A 25362-nucleotide genomic window follows, 5' to 3' on the forward strand; every position below is an offset into this window, starting at 1 on the left:
CTTGGGCTTACCTCATAGCGTTTACCTCACTGCACTATAAGTCTAGTGACTCGCCTGAAATCCTTTTTGGATTCCCAGTATCTATGTCTGTTCCTGGACCAAAGTAGCATGTCAGTAAATGTGTAACAGGGAAGAGCAAAATCTGACTCCATGTTGGATCTGTTTCTTTGACTTTAACCTTTGCTTTTCGTTGCTTTTGTTATTATAATCATCCATAATGGCCTGCCTCAGGGAACCCTGCCCCTCTGCCTGAATGTTACACTAAAGTGCCTTTGTTCAGCTCACAGGGAGACAATCTGACCCTGCCCACCCGTGGATGGCTGCAGAAAAGAAGGAATTAATACATCCCCTCCCTGATGCTGGCCAAGCCAGGCAAAACTAATGGCCCTTTTTACTTGACTTCCTCACTGCCTCCCCCTCTCTGTTCTGTAAAAGAAACTGGCATCCAGACCCTGATCCAGATTCATTGGCCTGTTGTGTGGTATGCAAAGTGAGCTTGGACTCAGTTTTGTTAGATGGAATGAATGTCTCATTGCCTTTGGTCAGTGTACCGTGCTTTATGCATCTAGATTCCTAGTACGCAGGGCAGCCGTGCTGGTGCTCAAACAAGTGAGGATGCCTGGGATGGGGAGGTGAACCAGAGCATTATCACTGCCTTCTGGGTCTTTCTTATGTTAGGCTGAACAATTTAGACCGTCCCCTGCTGTCCATTCCTTTTACCTTTTGGGAACAAGTGCAGTATCCCTGGACCCTTGCTCTCCAAACCTAGGCTTCCAAGTCTTGCTGACTGTTGAGGTAACAGACCGTAGTTGGGTTCTCGATAAGGAGAACATATAATTTATCACCTATATTGGAGGACTGCGGAGGATGAAAGGGGGAGTATTAGTGATGGCACCAGGACGACAGGCACAAATGAGGAGGGTCACAGGAAAACCAGATGTGTTCACCCCATCTCTGAGCTGCATGGGTGCTTGTGAGACAGGAAGGGGGCAGGACACAACCTTTAAAAGAATGACAGCCATTAAGGACACGACATAAATTGGTTAGAACCAACTAGGTCCAAGATGGCTGATGAGTTGACTTCCACTAGACCTTGAGCCTCAATATACGCTCATTGTAACACATCAGCATGCTAAATGACACACTCACAGGTGCCATGACAGTTCCAAGGCCGACCATACAAAGTCAAAAAGTGGGCGGTGGTCCAATTCCTGGAAATCCCCACCACTTCCCCAAAATAGCTGGAATATTCCTCCCACTCATTAGCCTATGAAATTACCCACTATAAAAACCCACCCTTATTAAAACTGGCAGCCCTATACCTTGGGGCCACTCTCACCTTCTGAGATGGCCCACACTCCATCTATGGAATATGTATGTCCCTGAATAAACCTTCTTTCACTTTACTGTGGCTCGCTCTTTAATTCTTTCCTGTGCGAAGCTAAGAACCCACACTTGGCGGCCGTCCCAGCGACTCGCCTGAGACGTGGGACGTGACCATCCTCTCTGGCCCCACGCGTTTTCCTGCAACAGTTGGGCCCACATGCATTCAGGAGCTGGGTTTGGCTGGGCTGAGCCCAGGTCGAAGCTGGACAGGGTGAGGGTGAGGGGCAATGAAAGGTCTCATGGTTGAGGCAACCAGCATTTTTCCATGGGAACTAGTGCCAAATTTTGAACTGTGGGCAGGCCAGCTTAGAAAAAAAATTAAAATTTAAAGGTCTTATTTGATCTCCAGCTGCCTCAGTTATCTCAGTTTTGGCATTTCCTCTGCTTTCTCAGTGGGTTACCTGTCAGGGCCCCTATCACCTGTTTCCCCAGATGCTCAGGGACCCCAGGAAGTCACCCAACCTAATTACGACCCCCAACCTGTCTAGCTCTTCTGTTAAAAAGCATTTTCACACGCTTTATCTCTTTGGTGCCACACAATGGCTTTCTGGGAGGGGAATGACCGGATGTCTGTCATAGAAACACAGGACACAGCAGAGTGTGAGTCAAAGGAATCCTGTGTGTATAAACATACCCTCTCCCTCACTAGGCTGTCTTCTGCATGATCAAACCATTTACTCTCTTACTGCATCCAATTAGAGGGTGATGTTATTCCCATGAGAAAATGCTTGCCCATATTTCAAAAGGGCCCCTTGAAGAAGCAGCTTCTCATGTGTACACTTACAGATGGTTACATGCTTAACAGAGGGAGGAACCAAAAGCTTAACTGTTCCAACTTGCTGCGTATTAAATGTAGTTTAAAAATAAGATAAAGTTAATCTGCAAGGATGATGCTAAAAAATATATTTTTATTTCTTTTTAGGTCACGCCACAGGATGTGGGATCTTAGTTCCCTGACCAGGGATTGAACCCATGCCACCTGCAGTGGAAGTGTGGAGTCCTAACCACTGGACTTCCAGGGAAGTCCCAAAAGTATTTTTATATGTTGATCTTTAAATGTTCATTTCATTAGTAATTCTTTTTAATTGAAATATAGTTGATTTACAATGTTGTGTTAATTTCCGCTCTACAGCAAAATGACTGAGTTATACATATATGTACATTCTTTTTTATATTCTTTTCCATTATGGCTTATCCTAGGACATTGAATATAGTTCCCTGTGCTATACAGTAGGACCTTGTTGTCCATCCATTCTCTATGTAATGTAGCTACAATTAAGCTACAATGCCAGATGTCCAGTTCAGTATGGGGCCCAGGGAGAGAGTTAGGCCACTGGCCTTCATTCCCACAGCTAGAAGGAGGCAACCCTGGAGCTGGGACTCAGTCTCCCTGGGCCCACACCACCTTGCAGCTAGGGCCGCCTGACTGCCAGCCCCCAGCCCATCGCATTTGCTTGGGTCCCCATCAGCCAGAGTGGGAAAAGCATTATCTCAGCAGATAATCCTGCCTGCACTTCCCCACTCATGACTCATCTCAGGACACACCCCTCACTCAGCACATCCGGGCCCTGCATTCTTTTCCCTTCTCTGAATGTGCTAAATCCCTCCCACCTCAGGGCCTTTCCCCATGCGGGTCCCCTGCTGGAAGGTTCTTCAGCCTTACAGGCTGAATCTCTCTCCATAGAAAACTGAAAGCTCTATACATGTTTTTGAGGATCATCTGTCTGTTTTCTCCACACTTAGTAGTAACTGGTACAGAATAAGTACCTAGAAATGGCCCAGGCTTTAGGTGTTCTTTCCCGTCAGCCTGAGTAGAAACTTGTGCAGGGACTCGTGAGCTGGGAAAGCTGCCAACACCGCCATGCAATTTTGGATGTCTCCAGAATTCCATGTTATCTTTGTACCACCACAGAATGAAAAGCCAAGGGGACACGTTACTAAGCAACTGTGAAAGTTCTAAATAGTTGTTGACAAACAAAAGAGACAAGTAGAATTTCTGTAACATACTGAATTTCTAAACAGCACTCATTTATTTCTTTCATACAGTGTCATCGAAAGACCTCCCTGGAAGAAGATCCTATTCACAAAAGCAACCAAAGGTATAAACTACCGAGGAATAAACTTAAAAATAAATGCTTAAAAGTGATATGAAGAAAACTGTAAAACTTCGTCAAGAGACATAGGATTTTAATAAACACGGAAAGAGAATCCTCAAAATTAAGACATTAAATTAACCTGTGTGTTTTGCACTATCCAAATCAAAATGCTAACATTAACTTTTCTAAGATTTTTACCAAGTGATACTAAAGTACATCTCTATGCAGAATAATATGCAAAGATAGCCCAAAAATTCTGAAAAAGAAAAATAACGAAAGGGGGACATGCCCCCCTCCAAACGTTAAAGACATGCACAAGAATGTTCATAGTAGCATTATTGATAATAGCCAAAAATCATATAAAATCCAAATGCCTATCAACAGTAGAATGGATAAATTACTGCATGTTCATAAACTGATCTACTATTACGATAAAGGATGAACTCCTGCTACACCCAAAAATGTGGGTGAATCCAATAGGTAAAAATATGAGTGAAAAGCCAGTCATCAAAGAGTACTTACTGTATGATCTACTTATATATAAGATTTAAAGAAAGGTAAAACAAATCGAGTGTGATAGAAATCGGAAGAGAGGTCACCTTTTAGGAAAGCAATGACTGGTAGAAGGCACAAGAGATGCTTCTGGTATGATGTTGCCCGTGAGTATTCACTTTCTAAAAATTCAATATTAGAATTTAAAAAAATACATCAATGAAAATGAGCTCCCACTATACTCATCAACATAAGTTCACAAAGATAACACTGAGTGAGAGAAATCAGACACAAATGAGTACACACTGGATGATAATGTTTATATAATGTTAAGAGATAGTCAGAATCAATCTGTGATGTTAAACCTCAGAAGAGTGGTTATGTCTGGAAAGATGAGAGCAGGAAAGGTTGGGGGGAGGCCTGAGAGGGGTTGAGGGGGATCATAGTTTTCTATTTCTTGATCTGGGTGGTATTTACACAGGTGTGCTCCCTTTGTGACACTTGATCAAACCGTCCACTTATAACTTATGCACTTTCTGTATACATGACATACTTGAATCTGAAAGTTTGCTTTTGGAGCTCTTTCCTTTTGCCTCCTTGCATTCGAGAAAGCAAGATGGGTTGCCAGCAGCTCTTCTGGAGCCATTCGAGAAAATTCAGCCAGGGTTCTTGCTCTTGCTACCTCTGCTCAAACCAGCACAGTATGATCCGTCAGTACACAAAGGATATTGGCTTCATTAAGCTGGACCAAGTAAACTTCCTTGACTGGGTCATCCGGGACATCCTTACAGCAGAAACAATGCTAGCTGTTTGTACATAAAATTAAAAAAAAAAATTTCAGGGACTTCCCTGGTGGCGCAGTGGGTAAGACTCCACACTGCCAATGCAGGGGGCCCAGGTTTGATCCCTGGTCAGGGAACTAGATCCCACATGCATGCTGCAACTAAGAGTTCGCATGTCACAACTAAGGAGCCTGCATGCTGCAACTAAGGAGACGGTGAGCTGCAACTAAGGAGCCTGTGAGCCACAACTAAGGAGACTGCCTGCTGCAACTAAGACCTGGCACAACAAGATAAACAAACAAATAAATAAATATTTTTTTAAAAGCCTTTCAAAAAAAAATAAAACAAAAGTTTGTTTTTTAAGAAAGTTATGTGCATTCCCTTTGACTTGGCAATTTCACATTTAGGATTTTTTTCCCCTAAAGAAACAAAAGCACCCAAAGATGTACAAATTTATGTATTGAACACAGTTTATAATAAATAAAAATTAGAAACAACCTAGATGTCTAACGATAGAGGAACCAGGTGAATAATTTAGGACACATGTACGCTGAGATACTACCCAGTCAACTGTAGATGATATAGATCTACATTTATTTTTATTTATTTATTTATTACATTTATTTATTTAATTTATTTATTTTTGGCTGCGTTGGGTCTTCGTTGCTGTGTGTGGGCTTTTCTCTAGTTGCAGCGAGCGGGGGCTACTCTTCGTTGAGGTGCGCGGGCTTCTCATTGCGGTGGCTTCTCTTGTTGCGGAGCACGGGCTCTAGGCACGCAGGCTTCAGTAGTTGTGGCATGCAGGTTCAGTAGTTGTGGCTCGCGGGCTCTAGAGCGCAGGCTCAGTAGTTGTGGCGCACGGGCATAGTTGCTCTGCAGCATGTAGGATCTTCCCAGACCAGGGCTCAAACCTGTATCCCTTGCACTGGCAGGCAGATTCTTAACCACTGTGCCACCAGGGAAGCCCCTAGATCTACATTTATTGACCTAGAAATAAAACCTCACTATAAAGGCTCAGATGACAAAAGCAGGTAAGCATATTAACGTTTTCAAATATAACCCCAAACTGTTTTCTGCAGTAACTTGGATGGGAGATGATGAATGATTATTTTTCCATTTGCTTCTGTATATTTTCTGACTTTTCCATAAAACCCATATCTTTGAAAAGACATTTCGTCATTTTATTCATGTTAAGACAGCCCCGCTGTCTTAGGTAAACAGATGAATATCCTCCCCGAGAAGCCAGAGTCTATGAACAGATCTGGAATGGTGTTCCGGCCCCAACCCCGTATTAGCTGTGCTACTTTGGAGGTGTTACCTCAATTTAAGAGCTTTCTTTTCCAGACCAATAAAAATGAAGATAATTATGTTAAGAGGATTTTAAATGATTCAACATATGTAAAGTATTTATCCTTGACTGAGACACAAAAGACACCAATGAATGTCACTGCCCTGCTTTTGGTAGGTACCAGGAACTGAATTTCAGAATTTGGATTTCAGATACAACAAATCCTTTCAAAAGATGCATACTTTTCCAGGGGATTAGAAAATAGTCTATAGTCTCTCTTGTTCTGATAAAGTATTTTTTTCCCTTGTGTCGATTGCTTTTGATCAAAACTGTTGACAGTTCTTGGGCCTTTTTCCTTCAGCAGAGCAAGAGAAATGGGATTGCCCTGTGAGGGCAGAATATTCTAGTTTAATCCTGTCAGCAGGTGGAGTTGCTGTGCCTGTGCTCCGTGTTTGATATCTGAAGAGTCAACACCTCAAGGGGAATAGGAGGAACTCTGGTGGTAACACAGACCTGACCAGCATAGGTCAGCATCCCTGGAGAATAGCAGGTGGGTGCCTTCATCATTATATCTCTCTACTCAGGATAGATAACCTAGTGACTTTGCACAGACAGGGCCTGCCACTCCCAACTGTCCTGGCCCCAAAGTTTCAGCCTCTTAAGTGTCTTTTCTCCAATAAGCTAAACCATGAGTTCAGGCCACAGATATAAGCACAGCATTTGGTTGGTAGAGAAACCTGGGGTCCCTTCCAAACCCACTCCACGGCCCCAGCGGGTAAGAGCTGCCTTCTCCAACACGGCAAGTCCTAGTATAAACCCCAGTGTCTTGCTGATGCTCCAAAGGAGGAAATTGCAATGATCACAAGCTTGCCAGAACATGAAGCCTGTTAGTATCAATACATGAAAACTACATGACTTATGAAGCCAAAGTTCATTTACACAAAGACAGTATGAACATTACCATTTTTTTCATTAAGATAGGAACTAAAAACAATGTAAACTGTGAACACCTTCATATGAGGAGACCATACTGGTCGGGGAGGAGATGTATGAAAAAAATCTTATTTTATCCACTGAAACACTGCCCAATTTCCTCACCTCTCCAAACCACAACAGCAGCTAAGACTTACATACCACTTAGTAACACTTCATATATGTTAACTTGTTTATTCCCTATAACTACTTATGAGGCAGGTAGTATTTTTTTTTTCTTTTCCATTATGGTTTATTACAGGATATTAAGTATAGTTCCCTGTGCTATACAGCAGGACCTGTTATTTATCCATTCTATATATAATAGTTTGTATCTGCTAATCCCAAGCTCCCAATCCATCCCTCCCCCCAAACCCTTGGCAACCACAAGTCTGTTCTCTGTGTCTGTGAGTCTGCTTCTGTTTTGTAGATAAGTTCATTTGTGTCATATCTTAGATTCCACATATCAGTGATACCATATGGTATTTGTCTTTCTCTTTCTAACTTACTTTGCCTAGTATGATAATCTCTAGGTCCATCCATGTTGCTGCAAATGGCATTATTTCATTCTTTTTTATGGCTGAGTAGTATTCCATTGTATGTATGTACCACATCTGCTTTATCCATTCATCTGTCAATGGACATTTCAGTTGCTTCCATGACTGGGCTATTGTAAATAGTGCTGCTATGAACACTGGGGTGCATGTATCTTTTTGAATTATAGTTTTTTCTGGATATATGCCCAGGAGTGGGATTGCTGGATCATATGGCAACCCAATTTTTAGTTTTTTGAGGAACCTCCATACTGGAGGTTTTCCATAGTGGCTGCACCAATTTACATTCCACCAACAGTGTAGGAGGGTTCCCTTTTCTCCACACCCTCTCCAGGGTTTATTATTTGTAGACTTTTTAATGATTGCCATTCTGACCAGTGTGAGGTGGTACCTCATTGTAGTTTTGATTTGCATTTCTCTAATAATTAGCAATGTTGAACATCTTTTCATGTGCCTATTGGCCATCTGTATGTGTTCTTTGGAGAAATGTCTATTTAGATCTTCTGCCCATTTTTGGATTGGGTTGTTTGTTTTTCTGTTATTGAGTTATGTAAGCTGTTTGCAACCCTTGTTGGTCACATCATTGGCAAATACTTTCTCCCTGTCCGTAGGTTGTCTTTTCATTTTGTTTATGGTTTCCTTTGCTGTGCAAAAGCTTATAAGTTTGATTAGGTCCCATTTGTTTGTTTTTGCTTTTATTTCTATTGCCTTGGGAGACTGACCTAATTAAACATTGGTACGATTTATGTCAGAGAATGTTTTGCCTATGTTCTCTTCTAGGAGTTTTATGGTGTTATGTCTTACATTTAAGTCGTTAAGTCATTTTGAGTTTATTTTTGTATATGTTGTGAGGGTGTGTTCTAAATTCATTGATTTGCTTGCAGTTGTCCAACTTTCCCAACACCACTTGCTGAAGAGACTCTCTTTTCTCCATTGTATATTCTTGCCTCCTTTGTCAAAGATTAATTGACCGTAGGTGTGTGGGTTTATTTCTGGGCTCTCTATTCTGTTCCACTGATCCATATGTCTGTTTTTGTTCCAATACCATGCTGTTTTGATTACTATAGTTTTGTAGTATTGTCTGAAGTCTGAGAGGGTTATGAGGCAGGTAGTATTTTTATCACCATTTTACAGATGAGGAAACTGCGATTGACAACTGCACAGACCTGGGTAGCACAAGCCTCCCTACTCCACTTGGTCGTCATCCAGCTCCTTCAGCTGCTTTTGTTGTCTGGCTGAAGATCAGTCTCCCTGTCTGGGCCTCTTGGTGATGAGATCAGAGCTGACTTCCTGCCACCAGTCGAGATTGGTGATGCTGGGTTATCTGTAGTTGTCTAGAGCTGTCTTCACTGAGATTGCTGGCATCACTGCCAGTCAGATTGCCAGTCCCAGTGATGTGCCATCCATTGTCCCACCAAGGATGCTCCCACCAGTCTGCCAGGAGGGAACACTGATGATGCTCTGCTTCGATCTAACAGTGATTCTCAATTTTGGCTGCACATTGGAATCACTTGAGGAACTTTCAAGAATCTGTTGCCCAGGCCACGCACTGGATCAACTGCATCCGAATTTCTGGGGCTGGGGCCCAGGCATCAGTATTTTTTAAGACTCCCAGGTGAGCTAAGATTGAGAACCACTGTTAGCTGTCTGTCACTGGAAAAGGGGAGGCCAGATCTCTATGGAAACAGTGTCCAAACTGAACTGTCAGCAAACCCAACACAAGGCTGTGATCTGGACGCCCTTCTTTTCAATTTGTTTATTAAAAGTATAAAATTTCTAAATGGGCTGGGTTCCATTTTCTTGTTACAGAGAACAGAAAGATAAGCATTCTGCAATAAACATTTGGTATGCATTATTCCTTCAAACTAGGAGGGCCAGAATAAAATATTACGCTGTCTGGTAGATAGTCATTACCAGAAAGAACAGTCACAGATTGACCATCTTTAAATTAATGTAATTAATTAATTAATTTTATTTATTTTTGGCCACGATGCATGGCTTTTGGGATCTTAGTTCCCCAAACCAAGGATCGAATCTGGGCCCACAGCAGTGAAAGTGCTGAGTCCTTCACTGGACATGGAAGGAATTCCCCATTTTTATCATGCTGGATACTGGGGAAGACAGACAAGCAGTTACAGTTCAGCATGACATCTATGATGGAGAAGAATTCTATGGAAACCATAGAAGGGACTCCTGTCAAAGACAATGTGGACAAATAAGGAGATTGATTTTATTCAGTCCATTTCCTCAGGGGGGAGCCCCACAGATACAAAGATCAGAGTGTCTAGGCAGGGTGGTTTTGATTCAGACTTTTATAGGGAGGAATAGATAGGTTACAGGTGTGAGGAATTTACAGTTGGGATTGTTTTGAATCAGGGGAAGTCTCAGTCAGCTAAACAGAAAATGTTTATCTCTGTGTCTAGCTAGGGGACACAGGGGATGAGAGTTCTCATCTTAGTTAATCACTCATGAGACAAAGAACAGGACATTGGCCAGAGACACAAAAGTCGAAGGGTCTGTGTCTGGCCTTGTCACTTCTAACCGAGATTTTGTGTATGTGTATATGTGCTTTTCCTCTTTTTTATTTTTCTTTAAGAAAGTTTTTATTTTATTTTATTTATTTATTTTTTTGGCTGTGCTGCACGGCATGTGAGATCTTAGTTCCCAGACCAGGGATCAAACCCATGCCCCCTGCAGTGGAAGTGTGGAGTCTCAACCACTGGACCACCAAGGAAGTCCCTCCTCTTTTTTTTTTTAACTGGTAAAATTTCAAATATATGCAAAGGTAGAGAGAATAGTATAATGAATCCTCATATAACAGTTCTCCAACTTCAATAAGTATAAAAATTTGGCCACCCTTGATAACCAACCTTCCTTCCTTTCTCTTTCTTTCTTTTCTTTCTTTCTTTCTTTCTTTCTTTCTTTCTTTCTTTCTTTCTTTCTTTCTTTCTTTCTTTCTTTCTTTCTTTCTTTCTTTCTTTCTTTTTCTTTCTCTCTTCCCTCCTTCCTTTCTTCCTTCCCTTCTTTCTTTCTTTCTTCTTTCCTTCCTTTCCTCCTTCCCTCCTTCCTTCCTCTTTCTTTCTCTCTTTCTTTCTTGTATTTTAAACAAATCCTACACATTGTGTCACTGCATTCCTATATCCTTTGATATGCACCTGTGAATAATATTCAACCAATTTTTGAGGTTCAGGAAGCCTTCCTAGAGGAAGTGACTTCTAAACTGAGGTCAGAAAGATGGGTAGCAGCAAATAGCCTGGTGAAAATGCAGGTGGCAGGGCTGGAACAAGGAGCAGGGCAAGTTCTAGGCAGGAGGAAGCTCTCGTGCAAAGACTTCAAGGTACATTTTGAGGGGAAAGGGATCCATGAGAGATGAGTGTGATGACATAAACTGTGGCCCTTTCATGAAAGGTTTTGTGAGCCTTGGGTTCCAGAAGGCCTAAATTAACTAGAGGAGTGAGAAAGGAGAAAACAGCATACGGAAAGATTTCTGTGTTCCACATGGACCACTCTTGGACCAAGGCTTCACTGCTCTGGGGTCTACTTTCAGTTCTTCCCTGGGGTGGGGAACAGAGTCTAGCAGGTCTCAATTCATCATCAGAACAAGCAAAATGGGGCTTCCCTGGTGGCGCAGTGGTTGAGAATCTGCCTGCCAATGCAGGGGACACGGGTTCGAGCCCTGTTCTGGGAAGATCCCACATGCCACGGAGCAACCAAGCCCGTGCGCCACAACTACTGAGCCTGCACTCTAGAACTTGCGAGCCACAACTACTGAAGCCCGCGCACCTAGAGCCTGTGCTCCGCAACAAGAGAAGCCACCTCAATGAGAAGCCTGCACACCGCAACGAAGAGTAGCCCCCGCTAGACGCAATTAGAGAAGGCCCGCATGCAACAACGAAGACCCAACGCAGCCAAAAATAAATATATTAAAAAAAAAAAAGAACAAGCAAAATGTGTATTTCAGGGGCCTTGGTTCTCTCACAGGGCATGGCCTCATTCCTGTTGGCAGAGGTAGGCTGGTTCCTGTCTGGTCCATCCCTCTGCAGGCTGTTAGATCAGAAGTGGGGACTGGTCTTTCACGGGCCTATTCCTCTGGAGACCTACCCAGAGAAGTGGAGAGATCCATGTTCTTGAATGAAAGAATGAAGACGTTATGCAATACACAGCTGAGTCCATAGGTCAGGAGAGATCTGAGCTGGCAACAGAGATTTGGGGACTCTCTGCAGAGATGGCACTTAAGGTGAGAAGTGAGCTTGGGTCAGTACCCAGAGGGATGCTACTATTTAAGTACCTGGCAGAGGAGTCATGTTACATCTTGGTATCATTTCCCTGAGCTTCATAATTGCCCCTGGTTCCTTACTTTTCCTGTCCCCAACTGTGTTCCTATAGTAAAAACTACAAAACCCCTAATTATAGCAAAGTTGTGTGGCCTTGCCTTTGGGCATAGTGAGGACAAGAAGAGAGAGGGTTTTATTCGACTCTACAGCAGGTTGGAGTACAGATCTCAAGGAGGGGATTGTAAAGTGACCAGGATGAGAGAGAAGCAAGCTGAGTCCCTGGGAATTACAGAAATGGGGGCAGGGGTGGGGGAGGAGAAGAGCAGGAGAAGCCAGACTAGACAAAGGGGAAAAGAGATTTAACAGAATAAGCGTGACACAACAGTGAATACATATTTAATGAGACTGCGTTTTTGTTACTAAAAATTAAATCCATTATAATGAGCTTTTATTAAGTACCTTGTGCTTGGCACTTACTCTACGTATTTTTCACATAATTATAGGGACACCCCAGGGAAGAGGGGTTCACAGTCCTCAGTCTACAAATGAAGAAACTGAGGCTCTGAAAGATCACTCAGGGTCTTGCTGTTTAGAAGAGCTGGAAATGACTCAGTTACTTCATAACTGTGGGACCTGGGGCAGGTGCCTTCATCTTGAACCCCTCGAAGACACCCGGCCATTGAGAGAGATCCCAGGCTTACAGCCACAGGCCTGAAAGGGCTCTAATACCCCTCCACCCCCTCTCCCATGTTCCAAATCGCAACATTCATATTTTACAGATGAGGAAACTGAGGTCGGAGGCAAGGCCGGGTTAGGAATGCAGGCTCCTGGTTAAGAATCTCTTATTCTGAAGCGGAAGCTGCTCGCGGATCAGGGCGGACAGTCCCTTTTCTCCGATTCTACATAAGAAACAGATGCCCAGAGGAGAGACTAATCCAAGGCCATGATGCGAAAAACAAATCTAGAGGCTACCAGACTCTAGTGCTGCTGGAGGCTGGGCGCCCGCCTCCCTCGACGCGCCTCCTTTCGGCGCTGTGCTAGGGGTTCCGTCGGGAGGAGGGCGAATCCGGTCTCCGGTTTCCAGGCACAGCGGATGTAGCAGCCTCTGCCCTGGGGGAATCTCATCCAGTAGAGCGGATTGGGGGAGGACCACGTGGGCGCTTCGGGTGCAGCCAGTTTGCAATCACCACGGAAACCCCCTTCCCTGATCCCCAGGGACCATGGCTCGCCCTCCTTCCCACGCATGGGCGGGGAGAGGAAATGTCGACCAATGAGATAGTGGGAATCCCGTGACGTCGACGGTATCTGGGCCGGAGTGGAGGAGTTGGAGGTGAGCAGAGTTGGACGCCGGGGAAGCTAGTCAAGGGTTGCGAAGAATGGTGCCGGGCGAGGAGTAAGATAGCGTCTGAGAGACGCAGCTTGCTCTCCTCCTGGGTGTCCCACAGGCACCTCCTCTCGCGTGTCCCCCAATTCACCTCTTCTTTACCCCCAGATGCTCCGCCTTCTGAATTCAGTGTTCAGTGCCGGCACCGCCGTCTGTTCCAGGAGTGGTGGCCGTGGGGTGGGGCAGGGTGGAGGAGAAGGCCCCGCTGAGGAATCCATCGCTGACTTTTGATTCTGCCTGGGAAGGCTGAGGGGGGTTTAGGCAGCGATGGGGGGCTTCTCCTGAATGGGGAGGGCGGAGGCGGGAAATACCACCCTGGGGATCAAAAAGTCAGCTCCACAAGCTGAGGTGTACATGGGGGGTGGGGGGAGTTGGCTAGAGCCAAGTTGTAGGCAGCCGGGGTGCCAGCTGTGTCCCCTTCGTCCTGCTCCACGTGTTCAGCAGATAGTGAAAAATGTGGGTCTGTCGCCACAGAGGCCAGGCTGGACATTCCTACACTGCAGGCATCTACTCGCTGGTATTTGCATGTGTGGGTGGGGTGAGGGATGGTATCTTTTGGACCCAAAAGGCCAGGGGGCTATTCCTCACATGGCCACAGAACCTGGTTCAGCCCAGCTTGTGGAGTGTCCCTGGAAGGAGGTCACTCCTCCTCCTTTCCTTTGTTCAGTGTGTATTAAGGGCCATCTTTGAGCCAAGCCCTGTTCCAAGGACTGGGGATACAGTAATGAATTAGACAAGGTTCCAGCCCTCCAGGAGTTTGGATTCTCGGATGCGTTAGAACCTCAGTTCTAGACTCTATACCTCAGCCTCTGCTCTGAAGGTGATCATTTGTGCTGAACTCAGTGAACGTCCAGATGTAGCCCTATACCTCAGTTTTATTGAGGTATAATTGACATAAAGTTGTAAGCTTTTTAAAAGTGTGCATCATGGTGATTTGCTGCATGTGAAATTATATGTTTGCATTGTGAAATGATTCCCCCCATTGGGTTAATTAAAACATCCATCACTTTAAACATTTGTCTTTTTTGGTGAGAACATTTCAGTTCTATTCTCTTAGCAAATTTCAGTTATACAATAGTGTTTTCAACTATAGTAACCAAGTTTTAAGTTAGATCCTCAGACTGTAATAGGGAAGAACCTTTGTATTCTATATACTACAAGTTAATCACTAAAAGGATGTTGCCTATAAGCTTAAAGTATACATAATGGCCCATCTCTGGGACCCCTGCCTCCCAGGTAATGTGCATTAAGCTAATATAACTTTGATTAGCTCGCAGTAAACATCCTGATCAGGCCCACCTGCGAATGGCTGCAGGCAGGAAGAAATTAACACAGCCCCTACGGAGGCTGACGGGAACCAGGAAGTGTTCGACTTTACTCCCTCCCCTTTTAGTATAAGAGAAGCCTGCATTCTAACTTGGGATACGAGTTCACCATCTTCTCAGTCCGCTGGCTTTCCAAATAAGGTTACTGTTCTTTGTCCCAACAACTTGTCTCTCAATTTATTGGCCTGTTGTGTGGCAAGCAATATGAGCTTGAACTAGGTAACAAATTTTGGGGATCCAGCCAAGAGCCTTGATGCTCATGGCTAGCTAGTCCAGTTTGGGAATTTTCAGTTAAGGCCCTAGCAGCTGCTGGAACCACTTGTGCTGAGGATCTTCCCTTCAAAATTCCCCAAAGTGGCACTTGCTGCCCCAGCGCTTGGCAGTTGGAGCAAGAAGCATTTGGAAGCTGGTGGGCTCCACATAGTAGGGTAAGTCACTTTGCTGTGTACAGCCAGGAACTTTATTTCCTCTCTGTTTGGGGCTTTTTCTCTGGAGTAAGCCAATTTGTTTGGGGTACCCTGTTGGAGAGAGGAAATAGCTGTTGGTCTTTTATCCGATTTGGGAACCAGTTAGTTTGTTTCTTTGGATGCTAGCATTTGTGTGTGAAGTTTGTGTTTTGTTTGTCTTGAATTTCTGTCTTTAAAAGTGGGAAATGTTTCAACTATCCCTAAAGAAAGTCCTCTGAGGCGCAATTTGGATATGCGATCTGATTACAGCTATGAACCCATGGGTGAGAGGAAGACGATATTTTATTGTAACAATGTGTGGCCACAGTACCTGTTAGAATCTCCACAAGGGCTTTATGCAGGGTTATCTTGGGACCCTGTGCACCACGGACTGCTACCCTTACTGCGTTAATTATGTAATTTATGGTCTCCTGTGTCGTTGGTATACGTAAAACCCCAAGACCAAACTTGAGCGTTTATTTAGGATTTTCTGTTTGTCCTTTGGGTTTTTCATTTCATTTTGTTTGGTACTGTTTGTCCATTTACAGCCAAAATCAGTTTTGTGATTTTAAAACTTTTACTGATATCAAATGGAGGAAAGGAACAGGGAAACAAACAAAAACAAAAAAAATGTGTCTGTTCTTGTCTAAGAGTGCGACATTCTCAGGATGAAAAGGTTCCACTTTGTTCCTAAAATCACCAAAAGCTACAAATAGAAATAGAAGTGTCTTTTCCATAAATGTTAGTAAAAAGTGTTTAGTCATCCAGACAGGTGATCTTGATTTGTCCCATCTGCCAGAAACCCAATTTGAATCCAATCTCTTTTGTAACTAATGGGTTTTACCTTGTTGTACCTGATTCATGGCTGAAATTTTGGAATGGGAACTATGAGGTCCCTGTGTTTGTATTTGTACGTGTGTTATAGATGTGTGGCATTGCCAGAATTAATTTGTAGAAGAGCTCTATTTAACTGGCTTAAAGGAAATTAAGTGCTTATATAAATACTCAAATATAAAAAAAACTGGCCATAATGAATTTCGGGTTCAGGAAATATTCAGTATTGAATTAATATCTGGTATTAAAGTTAGATTAAGCTTGTTGGTGTGATTAATACTTTAAAGTCATCAACATTAAGTATAATACTTTTATTGTACCTAGGTTTACTAGAAATCAAATAAGACATTATTCCTGTTAACAAAGTTTGTCAGCAAGAAAAATAACAATATGACAAAGCTTTTAATTAAATAAAATAGAGGCAAATGAGGTAAGAGTTTTAGGTGAACTCTATAGGAATAATTATGTTTTGGGAACATCTATCTAAAATAACCTCTAGATTTTCGTAACTTGAAATGAAGGTAAGTTAAAGGAAGAGAATTCATTGACTATCTGGGTCATTTCAAATAGGATAAAATATTGGAACATTAATTGCTGGGCAGGTCTAAGTTTACTTACCTTTGCCTTCTTAGGAGAGGAAGACTAAAGCATAAGTTTGTCAATCAAAAAATGCTAGTATGCCAGTGAATTACTTGCTTCTTGGTTTTCACTAGAGATTAAGGTTTTAAGTTTAAAAATTATAAGTGAAAGATTTCGGTATGCAAAAACGTAAGATGTGTGTTTTCAGCAAAGAAGGTATGAGAAATGAAAATGCATTTTGTTAAAGGGAAAAAGGTGGTTTTGTCCTAGAGCTGATTGTTTCTGAACGGAAAAGAAAGTGAGGGACTGATTAATATGGATACAAAAAGTTGTGGAAGGTTTGTGGAGGAGGAACGCTGAAAGAATTTTGTGCATGGTCAGAATTGGCTAAGATAAGATCGAACTTAATTAAGAAAATGAATGTTAAAGGTAAAAGGGTACAAAACCTGAATTCGATTCTCTAAGAGGGCAAAGTTTTCTTCAAATATTGACCTGCTTTTGGTAATTGTGAGTTTCTTTGTTTAAGTGATCTGTATTTGCCATTGAGATCTTTTATTATCACTGATTAAAACTTTTTGATATTTTTGAGAAAATTCCAAAGATCAAATTCTAAATGAATTCGTTTCACCTCTAGCTAACTTTGAGGTTTTCTAAAGGGTCCCTGGAACACCTCAAATTATTTGTTTTCTCTCCATCTCAGAGGAATATTAAACTAGGTTTATTTGGTATGTTAAATTACATGGGAAACATTATCAAATGGCAATAAAACTTCTTAGATTGTATCATATAAGTAAATGTTACTAATATACATGTTCTAGAAATTATATGGAACTCCTAAAATTCTGGTATATTCTGGTAAATGATATCAGTCATAATTTTAATCTTAAATTGTATGTCACAGCAGTAGCCGAGTTTCTTTTCAATTGCATTGTAATCCTGATTGGTTGACCCTAAAGCAAAAAGGCAGTCTTAATGGTTAGAGATGATCAATTGCTATTTATGGTTTTATAGTGGCTTTTGAAGGACTCTGTAGCTATTTTGTGAAGAAGTGGGAAAGACTGATGAAATCCTTTATGTGCAAGCATTTGTGTTATTACATCAGGGAAAACAAAAGGAAGGGAATCAGAATGAGGATATGTTGCTTCAAACCTTAACTCCTCCAGCTCAGCTAGCTGTCCCAGCCACTCTGGCTGTTATACCAATATATCCACCCCTTCCACCACCTTCCTTTCCTTTCCAACCCCAATTCCTGACCCTTGGGCTCGGGACTTCCCCTCCTTCTAGGGATCAATTAGAAAATCCTGTGTTAGTTTCTGGGGCACAGGGACTTGGTCTGGTATCACCATCTAAGGCCCAACAAGGCAGCCAATTTGGGCCAAGAACCACTCCCAGGGCAGGGCAATTGCCACTGCTGTTATTGTGTATAGGGGGCTAAATGCAAATGACCAGCCAGCTTGGTTTCTTGGAGTTGTTTAATTGCAACGATCGATCACAACCCTCCTTTATAGCGAGGATCCTCTACACCTGAAACCCACTTGGCAGGACCCACAGCTGAACCAAATTGGGGCCCCAGAGAGGGAGGAATGCCCTTGTTAGAGCACTACTTATTAGTGCATCTTGGCAGGGCTTTGAAAAGGGGAACCAAAGTAGCAAAAACAAAACAAAACAAAAACAAATGAAGACCTCTCTGAATTTTTGGGAAGGATTTATCAGGCCTACAGACATCATCTTAATGCAGATCTTGAGGCCCCTGAGAATATTAGAATGGTAAATTTGACCTTTTTGAGGGGGGCAAAGTGCCTCAGATATCAGGAGAAAGTTGCAAAAATTAGATGGTGCATTTGGAATAAACCCTTCTTGATTGGTAGATGTTGCTTTTAAAGTGTTCGACAGGGAACAACAACAGAAGAAAGAAGCTGCAAAAATGAAACAAAACGCCACTTGTTGGCAATGGCATTGGATCCCCAGAAGGTTAATAAACCAAAGAGAGGTAAGCCACCATTGGGGAAGAACGTTGGAAAACAGATGGCCCTAGACGAGAACAGAAGAAGAAAAACAAGAAGATGAGAGCCTCTCATATGGCAGAAAGAGAGGAACACTCTGATGAATGAGGAGGCCCAGGGCCTCCCTTGGACTTGAGGTGCTTAATTCCCCACAAGAGCCCCAGGTAAAATTGACAGTGGGGAATGAGCTGATTAACTTTCTGATAGAGCTCACCCTGAAGATTTTCACCAGGACAGCTTGACATCAGAGTCGCTCCAGAACATGCTTTAAGCCTACAGGTGGTGCTCATGAAAACCCCAGGAAAGGAAACAGAGCTCCTCCCCGCCTGCTCCCGCCCCCATGCCAGGTCTATGAAAAGGTAAGACCAGAAGTGTGTGCCAGTGGCACCCCAGGGAAGGCCAAAAACACATGGCCAATACGAATCCCATTACAAAGGGATGATGGGACACCTGATCTAAAACAATATCCTCTGAGGCAAGAGCATCACTTCTCCCACAGATTGACCTGTCAAAATACCAGCCAGTGTATTCAGAAAAGGACAAAGAGTGGGGTTTCACTTGGATCACACCTAACCCGGCTGGAAATGCAGTGCACAATTGTTTTGATCCCTGAGGTACTCTGGACCCTGTGCTGCAGCACATTCATGATAGCACCCATTACAGGAGATTTGCCACCTTACAAGCGATTCAAAAATATATATAGGGGGGCCTAACCTACAAAATGCCATCCAGCGAGTCACTCAAAATTGCATGATTTGTGCTAAAAATAACCCAAAGACTGCTGTCAGACCTTCCCAGATGGAGACTCAACACAGAGGAACCTGCCCCATCAAGGACCAGAAAATAGACTTTACTCAAATGCCTTGAGCTGCAAGAAATTTCAGATAACCTGCTAGTGTCTGTGGACACTTTTTCAGGATGGGGGGAAGCATATCCCACCTGGACAGAAAGTCTCTGAAATGGTTAAAGCCCTCCTTAGGGAAATGATCCCCTGATTTGGATTAAGGCATTGAAACTACATTCCTCCTGGAGACCACAATCAACAGGGTAAACCAAGAAAATGAGTCGTACATTAAAAAACATTGCTTATGTCAAGAGATTAATTTAACTTGGGATAAGGCCTTGCCAGTTGCCCTGCTACTGATCGGTGGCTCCCAGAAGCAGGCTGAAATTTAGCCCCTTTGAAATATTGTATGGTACGCCATTCCAGGCGTCTGCTCAGGAAGGAGAATCTGTAAATGCTCTAAAAGACCTAGCAGTTGCCAATGATGTTAAAACTTTGGGCTGTGTACTAACCTCTGTTCATGACCTTGCCTCCAACAAGTCTGCCTATGCAATTGAAGGAGGTGGGAATTTCGTTGCAGCTGGAGAAGGGTCAGCCAATTTGTTTCCAAATAAATAGCACAGGAATTGAGTATATGTATTGGGAACTGGAACCAAAACTTCAAGTTCAGTTACACATTGGACCACACAGTGCTAAGGGGTTCCATCAGGTTCAAGTAGTTGTAGATAAAACAGGACTGACTAAAGGTTTTAAGGATACTTGTTGTCTCCAGAAGTAACCAGAGCGGTCTTTGTCCCTTTCCCATAAGACTGTGGAATGGACATCGACAGTGGGGAACTGTAATAGGGAAGAAGCTTTGTGTTCTATTACGAGTTAGTCACTGAAGGGATGTTGCCTATAAGCTTAAATTACACATAATGGCCTGTCTCTGGGAACCTTGCCTCCCAGGTAATGAGCATTAAGCTAAAATACCTTCATTTAGCTCACAGGAAACATCCTAAGCAAGCCCACCTGTGAAATGACTGCAGGAAGGAAGAAATGAACAATCCCCTCAGGGGGCTGACGGGAACCAGGAAATGTTTGACTTTCCTCCCTCCCGTTTTAGTATAAAAGAAGCCTGAGTTCTAACTTGGGACATGAGTCCACCATCTTCTCCATCTGCTGGCTTTCCAAATGAAGTAGCTACTCCTTGCCCCAACACCTCCTCTCTCGATTTATTGGCCTGTCGTGCAGCGAGCAGTACAAGCTTGGACTTGGTAACAAGACTTTATTCACCTTACAGCTGGAAGTTCGTTCCCTTTTACCCACCCCGCCCTATTCCCCCCACACCCCAGCCCCTAGCAACCACTTTTCTACTCTGTTTCTATGAGTTTGACTTTTTTTTTTTTTTTTTACTTTTGGGTTTATTTATTTATTTATTTATATGGCTGTGTTGGGTCTTCGTTTCTGTGCGAGGGCTTTCTCTAGTTGCGGCAAGCGGGGGCCACTCTTCATCGCGATGTGCGGGCCTCTCACTATCGCGGCCTCTCTTGTTGCGGAGCACAGGCTCCAGACGCGCAGGCTCAGTAATTGTGGCTCACGGGCCGAGTTGCTCCGCGGCATGTGGGATCTTCCCAGACCAGGGCTCGAACCCGTGTCCCCTGCATTGGCAGGCAGATTCTCAACCACTGTGCCACCAGGGAAGCCCAAGTTTGACTTTTTTTAAGATTCCACATAGAAGTGACTCATTGATTCCATGTGGTATTAGTCTTTCTCTGTCTGGCTTGTTTCACGAGGAAGGTATCCTTTCTTGATGCATCCTGACTGCATCCTGAAAACAGCCCCTCGGGGCTGTGCAGGGGCTGCTTCTCCAGGCCCCTGGGTGGTCCATCCCACGCCCCCCCCCCAGTATGTTCTCTCCCCTCTGGTCTCAGACCAAAGGATTCACCCAGGAAGACTGGGTTCAAGGAGGCTCCCCAGCCCTCCTAAGCTGCAGTCCCTGGAAGCAGTCAGTGGGGCAAGGCCCTGGGACACGATGATGAGGTTGAAGACACTTGGGGGCTGATCAAGGGAAAAAATATGACCACGAGGGAAGCAGTTGTGCTGGAACAAGTGTGCACATGAGGAGAAGTTCATCACGGTATAGACCGTGAGAGGCTTTTGGTGAGTGGGCCACCCTCCAGAAGCGGAGGAGAACAAGGGAAGTCCCAGGGATTTGGGGCTGGGAGACGGGCTTACATGGCTCAGAGCGTGGTGAGGAGCGTCCGGGTCAGAGAACTCCAAAGGTCACTTGGGGTCTTATAACTACCAGGCTCTATCTCATCTACAGCTGGCAGACGTGAAGCGAGCCACGTCTCGCAGGGTATGCGAAGTAGGCAGCCTCTAAGTGGCTAGGAATCTGCTGGTTTGGGCTCTGTTTAAAATAGCTGGATGTGTAAAATTTTGAGTTTCTCACTGGCAGGCTTTGGGCAGGTCTCAGTCCTCAGTGAAGAAATAAAACACCTAGCGACCGATACGCAGGCTGTCTTTGGCCCATTTATGTAGCACATGAAGTGAAGGAGGAGAGAAAGGTTTCTCCTGATGGCCTTGCCTTCAGGCACAACCTTGACACAGGCTCCTCTCAGATAGTAAATGAGGGCATCTCATTATGGGTAATTTCCACCCTCGGAGGACTAATGAAGCCTGCTGTTCAAGGTTGTTCATGGTCTGGCCTCTGCTGGCTCTTAAACTGGCTGTGAAGTGTTTAATGGCTCACTGGGTAGCTAGTCTCCTTAAAATAAAAATTTCCTCCTGCTCTTATCCCGCTTGAGAACCTTAATGCTCCCTATTGCCCACTTTGTCCTACAAACTGGGTGGCTTAAAACAACAGAAATGTATCGTCTTACAGTTCTGGAGGCTGGAAGTCCAAAATCAAGGTGTCAGAAGACTGCTCTCTCTCTGCGGACTTTAAGGGAGGAATCCTTCCTTGCCTCTTCTGCCTTCTGATTTTTGCCGACAATCCTTGGGTTCCTTGGCTTGTGCAGGCATCAATTCAGTCTCTGCCTCTCTCACCACATGGCTGACCTCTCCCTGTGTGTGTCTGTGTCTCTTCCCTTCGTACAGGGCACCGGTCATATCAGATCAGGGTCCACCCTTACCGACCTCATCTTAACCTGATTACATCCACAAAGGAAGTCACATTCACAGGTACGGGGGTTAGGACTTCAACCTATAGTTTTGAGGAACTCAACTCAACCCATAATACCAAGTGGCTAACTTCTGGTTAAACATATGTGGTGGAAATACACAGGAGCGTCCGTAGACCTTTCTTAGGAAAGAGCATGTGGGTTCCTTTGCTCTTTCTCTGTCCCCTCCTCCATCCTGCTGCCCAGGACTTGGACTCAGATGTTGAGGCCACACAAGGCGAAGCAACAACACAGAGGGGCTTGGGTTCTTCATGGTGTGGAGCATGTTTCCGGCCCTGGACAGTCAACCCGGACTTTAAAGAGAAATCAGGGATTTCCCTGGCGGTCCAGTGGTTAGGACTCGGAGCTTCCACTGCTGGGGGCCCGGGTTCGGTCCCTGGTTGGGGAACTAAGATCCCATAAGCCATGGGGCATGGCCAAAAAAAAAAAGAGAGAGAAATCAATGCCTCAGTGTATTGAGGGTTTCTATCCATTGCGGCAAACACAGTTCTGATCAACACACTTGGTGCTGTCCTGGACTTGTGGCTTCTCCATGAGGTTTGGTTTCTCCTTGGACTTACCAAGGGGAAGTGAGCACGGGTCCTTCTGCTTTTACATCTTCAGACTAACCTGGGGACTCTATCACATGCTCCCTTTCTCAGGGACACTCACCTGCGCCTGATCTCTCTGTCCTCTTTTTTTTCTCCTTTCCTCAATCAGAGGGTCTTAATCTCTCCTAGGTCAGGAAAAAGGTATTCTCTTACATTCATCCAAATCTATGATTTCTGCCATAAACTGCCTGCTCTGAGTCCCCTGGGGCTTTGACTTTTGAGATTCAAAACCGTTATTTCATTATGTTGTCTCAAAGATGTAGCTTAAAAGTCAGAAATCTAAAAGACACTTTTGTGTTGCTGTAGCCCTCTGTTTCTGGGTCTGTGAGCCCAGAATGCTGTAGCTGAGGCCCCAATAGGGGAAGGATCACAAGGGACCAGGGATGTCGAGGAATGAAGACACGTTTTCGAATTTATCAGCTATGACCCAGCCATGTGAGCATTTACCTAGATAAGGTGCCTGAAAATGCCAATACTGGAAAAAGTCTTAAAGAATCTCCCCCCAAAGAAGAGTTCTATGTTCAAAAAGTTTGAGAAACACTCAGAACTTTTTTTTTCAATTGAAGTATAGTTAATTTACAATGTTGTGTTAGTTTCAAGTGTACAGCAAAGTGATCCAGCTGTGTGTGTTTGTGTGTATATATTCTTATATTTTCCATTATAGGTTATTACAAGATATTGAGTATAGTTCCCTGTGCTATACAATAGGTCCTTGTTGTTTATCTATTTTACATATAGTAGTCCGTATATGTTAATCCCAAACTCCTAATTTGTCCCTCCCCCTTTCCCCTTTGGTAGCCATAAGTTTGTTTTCTATGTCTGTGAGTCTGTTTCTGTTTTGTAAATAAGTTCATTTGTATTATTTTTTAATATTCCACATATAAGTGATGTCATATAGTATTTGCCTTTCTCTGTTTGACTTACTTCACTTAGGATGATAATCTCTAGGTCCATCCATGTTGCTGCAAATATCATTTTTCATTCTTTTTTATGGCTGAGTAATATGCCATTGTGTGTATTTATATACCACGTCTTCTTTATCCATCCATCTGTTGATGGACATTTAGGTTGCTTCCATGTTTTGGCTAATGTAAATAGTGCTGCAGTGAACATTGGGGTGCATGTATCTTTTCAAATTAGAGTTTTCATCTTTTCTGGATATGTGCCTAGGAGTAGGATTGCTGGATCATATGACAACTGTAGTTTTAGTTTTTTAAGGAACCTCCATACTGTTCTCCATAGTGGCTGTACCAATTTACATTCCCACCAACAGAGTAGGAGGGTTTCCTTTTCTCCACACCCTCTCGAGACAGCATTTATTGTTTGTAGAGTTTTTGATGACGGCCATTCTGACCAGTGTGAGGTGATACCTCACTGTGGTTTTGATTTCTGTTTCTCTAAGGATTAGTGATGTGTTGAGCATCTTTTCATGTGCTTTTTGGCCATCTGTATGTCTTCTTTGGAGAAATGTCTATCTAGATCTTCTGCCCATTTTTTTGAGTGGGTTGTTTGGTTTTTTGATATTGAGCAACATGAGCTGTTAGTATACTTTGGAGATTCATCCCTTGTCGGTTGTTCCGTTTGCAAATATTTTCTCCCATTCTTGGGGTTGTCTTTTCATCTTGTTTATGGTTTCCTTTACTGTGCAAAAGCTTTTAAGTTTCATTAGGTCCCATTTGTTTATTTTTGTTTTTATTTTCATTACTCAAGGAGGTGGATCAAAAAAGATCTTGCTGCGATTTATGCCAGAGAGTGTTCTGCCTATGTTTTCCTCTAAGAGTTTTATAGTGTCTGGTCTTACATTTAGCTCTTTAATCCATTTTGAGTTTATTTTTGTGTATGGTGCTTTTACATGTAGCTGTCCAGTTTTCCCAGCACCACTTAATGATGGCCATTCTGACCAGTGTGAGGTGGTACCTCATTGTAGTTTTGATTTGCATTTCTCTAATAATTAGTGATATTGAGCATCTTTTCATGTGCCTATTGGCTATCTGTACGTCTTCTTTGGAGAAATGTCTATTTAGGTCTTCTGCCCATTTTTTGATTGGGTTATTTGGTTTTTTGATGTTGAGCTGCATGAGCTGTTTGTATATTTTGAACATTAATCCCATGTCAGTTGCTTCATTTGCAAGTATTTTCTCCCATTCTGAGGGTTGGCTTTTCATTTTGTTTATGGTTTTCTTTTCTGTGCAAAAGCTTTTAAGTTTGATTAAGTCCAATTTGTTTATTTTTGTTTTTATTTCCATTACTCTAGGAGACAGATCCAAAAAAATAATTCTGTGTACACTCAGAACTTTTAATATGCACTGTGCAGTAGATAGGGTGCAGTATCTGCTAAATGGATCTTGTATCTTTCTCCCCAGAACCCTTTACAAACACATTGAAGCACACGAAGGTCTGTCTTCTAAA

General features: G+C 43.4%; 1 long non-coding RNA gene across 1 annotated transcript in view; it reads left to right on the top strand.

Moving 5' to 3' along the window:
* The window catches only part of LOC309666289, a 157736-nt gene that overhangs the window by 73569 nt on the left and 58805 nt on the right, over nucleotides 1–25362 (top strand). Inside the window, exons 11-12 of the long non-coding RNA XR_014266998.1 lie at nucleotides 2309–4141; nucleotides 6406–14981. This is a non-coding gene — a long non-coding RNA (uncharacterized lncRNA). The remainder of the gene's footprint in view (nucleotides 1–2308; nucleotides 4142–6405; nucleotides 14982–25362) is intronic.

This window comes from Balaenoptera physalus (assembly GCF_965194825.1).
Source record: "Balaenoptera physalus genome assembly, chromosome: 8".
Taxonomy (NCBI): Eukaryota; Metazoa; Chordata; class Mammalia; order Artiodactyla; family Balaenopteridae; genus Balaenoptera; species Balaenoptera physalus.